At 39.4% G+C, this 5,000-nt stretch overlaps 1 protein-coding gene across 1 annotated transcript in view; it reads left to right on the top strand.

Annotated features, from left to right (window-relative positions):
• The first annotated feature begins 4,126 nt into the window (after positions 1-4,126).
• Positions 4,127-5,000, top strand: part of LOC119575229 (mucin-2-like) — a 74,287-nt gene continuing 73,413 nt past the window's right edge. The window contains exon 1 of the mRNA XM_037922732.1: positions 4,127-4,335. The gene's annotated coding sequence lies outside the window, so the exon portion shown is untranslated. The remainder of the gene's footprint in view (positions 4,336-5,000) is intronic.

Below are 5,000 nucleotides of genomic sequence, written 5' to 3'. Positions count from 1 at the left end.
TATATATATATATATATATATATATATATATATATATATATATATATATATATATTATAGTGAGAGATAGAGAGAGAGAGAGAGGTGTGTATGTATACACATATATATGTATATTTTTTGTTTTGTTTTGTTATAGATACACACATACACACACATATACATATATATGTAATATATATATATGTGTGTGTGTGTGTGTGTGTGTTTGTTTGTATATATACATATATACATATATATATATATATATATATATATATATATATATATATATATATATATATATATATATATTTCAGTTTCTGTCTTTTCCTCCTTTGCCTCCCCGGCCACAGCCCTATTTTTCCATCCTTTTTATCTCTTGCTATTATTATTATTACTTTGTGTTTAGTTTTATTTCCGGTTCTCAAATTGACCATCGCAAAAATGGACAAGCGAACTCTCTAATGTATTTTACTGTAATTTCTTATGTCAGGCAGTAAAGACCGTTATTTATAAGTCTTAAGAAGAAGAAAAAGTTAAAGGGCCAATAATGAAAAACAAAATGGTTAATGTTATATAGATAGATACATAGATAGATAGATAGATAGATAGATAGATAGAGAGACAGATAGATAGATAGATAAATAGATAGGTATATAGGATAGATAGATATATGTATATACACATATATATACACGTATGTATTTGTGTGCATATATATATTGCTACGCCAGTGGGTCTTTGTCTCTGTGCGAAACATGTGTTAACATGAAAAGGATGACCTAGGCATGTGTTAACATGAAAAGGATCCTGGGCAAACATGTCGCAACTGGCTGTGAGCGGAGGAGCAGAGGAACAAGCCAGAGAGACGCGGTTGGGTGCTGCTCCTGTGAAGACCTCGTGTGTGCCCTTGTGACCTGATATAACTTTGTGTTGCCCTGTTATAAGCTGTATCGTGCAGTGTGACATGCTGGTTTCCCCCTGTATTGTAACTTGTGTAAATAAAGGAAAGACTGTCATTTTGTGTTTATTTCGTGCCCTGCCTCGCCAAGTGGGTTTCCCCTCGTGGTGTTCTGGGACGCTGTGGTGCTTGGTGCCTCTTGGAGCTGTTCAGTGTTCACGACCCTGTGGATAACACGCCGTCTGCCTAGCCTGCCTTGTGTTGGTGGCAGAGAGACGAGGCGGTCGGCGTAACAATATATATATATATATATATATATATATATATATATATATATATATATATATATGTATATATATGTATGTATATATATGTATATGTATAACTGCATGTGTATGTATATGTATAACTGTGCATATATATATATATATATATATATATATATATATATATATATATTAATATGCATATGTATATAAGCATATATATATTATATATATATATATATATATATATATATATATATATATATATATATATATACAAACATATGTGTGCATGTGCATGTGTGTGTGTATGTAAATATATGTGTACATACCATCCAATTGTGAAGTTCAGAGTCGCAATATCCGCTTTGGAATTTACGACCCCCCTTCCGTTTAACCCGACGTCCTACCTCCCCGACAGCCCCATAATGAAGGCCCGACGCGTGAGATTTATGCCGCAGGACGTTGTAGGACCAAGCAGGCTGGGATGAAGAGCTTTCACTTGTCCCGCCGCCTCAAGGTCGCTTTCGGTCACCAGCTGGTCTCCTGTACCATCGTTGCATTCGTGCCCTGATTGGTGGCAGCGGTGGAATGTTGACAGCCGTTCTGCATGCTTCGCCGATTCGTTATTTTGCATTTCCTTTATTTATCTCTCTGTTTGTTTGCTCATCCATTTGAGGGATTGCTTATTTTTTATTTATCTATTCCACCTTATTTGGTTGGTTCGTTTTGTCTGGTATTTATTCATCTTATGTATGTTTTGTTGTAGTTTGATTTGTGGATGCATGTATTAATGAGTATCTATACTCATATAGAGTATATGTGCGTGTGTGTATGTGTCTATGTGTGTGTGTGTGTGTGTGTGTGTGTGTGTGTGTGTGTGTGTGTGTGTGTGTGTGTGTGTGTGTGTGTGTGTGTGTGTGTGTGTGTGTGTGTGTGCACAGAGAAAGAGAGAGAGAGAGACGGCTAGATATAGATATAGCCATAAATATATTTTGCATATTTCGTAACATACACACACACTCACACACACACATACACACACACACATATATGTGTGTGTGTGTGTATTTATATACATACACATACACGCACATACATACACACGTGACGAGATAAAAAGCGCAAAGGAAATTCGGGAGAGAGATTGCAACGAAAGCGAGAGCGGGGCGGGCGGGCGGAGGCAGCCAAAGCGAAAAAGGTTTTATCAGCGAGAGTGAAGACGCTCCTTCCCCCTCCCCCTCCCCCCCCCTAGCCCACCAAGGTCGCCCGCACACCTAACGGAAGGCCGGACCCTGACGCCTCCCCTCCCACCCTCCCTACTGCGACCCAGTGGCGATTGGGCGCAGGAGAGGAGGGAAGGGGATAGGTGGGGGTCGGGGGTGTGGGAGAGAGGGGGGCATGGGGTATGGGCGGGCGGCGTGGCGAGGGACAGTGTGTCGCGTGGATGGGTGTGTTAGAGTGATGGCATGAGGCGTGGGCGGAAGAGAGAGAGAGAGAAAGAGAGAGACAGAGACAAAGAGAGATAGATAGATAGAGAGAGAGAGAGAGTGGAAAAAGGGAGAGGGAGAATAAAAGACAGAGATATAAATAAATAAATAAGAATATTGGCACACGCAGCAAAAACGATTCTGATAAAAAAAAGAAGACAAACAAATAAAACAAGATATGAATCGCCGAGTCGAGATGAAGCAACGGGTTTTATGAGGGAAGAAGCGACTCACGGCAACCGGAAGTGAGTCAGTGAAGCGACCTGAATCGAGGCGCTTGTGACGCGACGGGCCTTGGCTGTTGTGACGCTGCGATAATTCTGTCATCAACAATTTGTCACCAGTCATCATCAAGCTTTCATCAGTGATCGTCAGCCTGTCACAAGTCATCAGTCATCACCAACTTGTCAAGAGTCATCACCAGCCAATCACAAGTCATTAGTTATCACCAACTTGTCAACTTGTCATCACTTATATCCAATCTGTCATCAGTCATCACAACCTGTTATCAATCATTATCAAGCTGTCAATAATTCATCACTCATTACCAAACTTATACAGTCATTAGTCATCACCAAACGTGTAATGGGTCATCACTAACCTAACCTGTTATCAGTCATCACCAAGTTGTCAACAGTCATTACCAGCCTGTCACAAGTCATCAACTTGCCACGTACATCTGCGTCTCAATAAACAAAATACATGGCCTACATATTATTTTCTTACGAGATAATTGTAGGTTTTCTTATCTCTATGATTTTTCTTTAAATTAGTTTTTTTTCCAATTCTTTCGTCTTTCTCATATATGGACGTAGTGGAAAGTCAAGTCCGCGTGATTTTAATGTAAAAGTAGTTTAGCAAGAAGTAGAACTGTTGTGGTTTGGCAAGTTATAGGGGAAAAGGAGGTCTAAGTGAAAGATAAGATAAAGAAGATTAAAAAAAAAAAGTGAAATTTCTATTTTCGTTCATCTTACTATTTCTAGATTTTTTTTTACTTACTCCTACTCCCTTTTGGGGATAGATAAAGATAACGATCCAAAACGGAGGGGAGAAAACAATAGCTTGCTTTTTGGTGGTCCCTTGCAAACCCGTTGCTAAAGAATGGACATGCATGACTGTGCAAGCTCAGACAATGGGTCCAGGATCAGAATATACTTGTCCTTCTGACTAACGCTTCAGTCCTTCCTGTGCAATTCTCTCTACACGTGTTGCAGATGCTGCCTTCCGCGTTGCCGGGCGTATGAGGTTCTTCTGTTGTTTACTTCTCCATTTTTGTCCATTCTATGCTCTCTTTTTATTATTATTGTCGTTATTATTTCCCTAGTTTGCGTAAGCTCTACTGGTGTTTTAGCATGAATATTGAAATAAGGGTTTGTATTGCTTGTTTTCCAGGTATGCGTGGGCATCGAGACACTGCCAAGATGACGTCACTAAAGCACGAGCGTTGCCATAGCGACGTGGTGGCCCTCACCTGGCTCAGTGTGGCCCCACGGGAGCTACGAGGTGGAAGGGAGGAGAGACTGCTGCTCGCCAGCGGTTGGAGAGAGACTTGACTTTGCGTTTCTGGAACTTACGGGGAATTTTGATGCAAAGTTATAAGCAAGGAGAAATACCCCAAGTGAGACAGTGTAAGCCCGATATAAGCGTGTGTAAATCAGTGAATTATCCTTGGATATTTTTACTTTCAGACGAGGGATAGGTAAGTTATGTTTAATGCACATATCTATTTATGATTTTTTTTTCTATCTAACTATATCTATCGATCAGCAGAACTAATTAAGAATGCTGGCGAAAGTGTTGAATACTTCTTCTACAAACTCTGTACAAAAATATGGAATGAAAGAAAATGGCCAGAAGACTGGGTAAAATCAGTCTTTACTCCCATACCTAAAAAGGTGACGCACTCCAATGCAACAATAATAGGACAATTGCCTTAATAAGTCACAGCAGCAAAATTTTGTTGAAAATTATTGCTGAAAGAATGAAGTTGAAGTTAAGAGAGGAAATTGCAGACGAACAAGCAGGTTTTCGCCCTGGAAAAGGTACCAGAAACCAGATTCTAAATTTAAAATTGATCATAGAGAAAAACAGAGAACATCAAAAAGACCTATACCTGTGTTTCATCGATTATGTGAAAGCTTTTGATACTGTTGATCACGATATCCTCTGGAATAACATGTACGATATGAAGTTTCCAAAACACATCATCCAATTAATAAAAGCCTTGTATGACCAACAACAAGCAGCTGTAAGAACCACTTATGGGTTAACAGAATGGTTCGAAGTCAAACAAGGAGTACGACAGGGTTGCATTCTGTCTCCGCACCTCTTTAATATATATTCTGAAACAATTATGAGAGGTGC

The sequence above is a fragment of the Penaeus monodon genome, chromosome 1, assembly GCF_015228065.2.
Source record: "Penaeus monodon isolate SGIC_2016 chromosome 1, NSTDA_Pmon_1, whole genome shotgun sequence".
Taxonomy (NCBI): Eukaryota; Metazoa; Arthropoda; class Malacostraca; order Decapoda; family Penaeidae; genus Penaeus; species Penaeus monodon.
The sequence above is the reverse complement of the archived record's forward strand: the minus strand, read 5'-3'. Positions and strand labels throughout refer to the sequence as shown.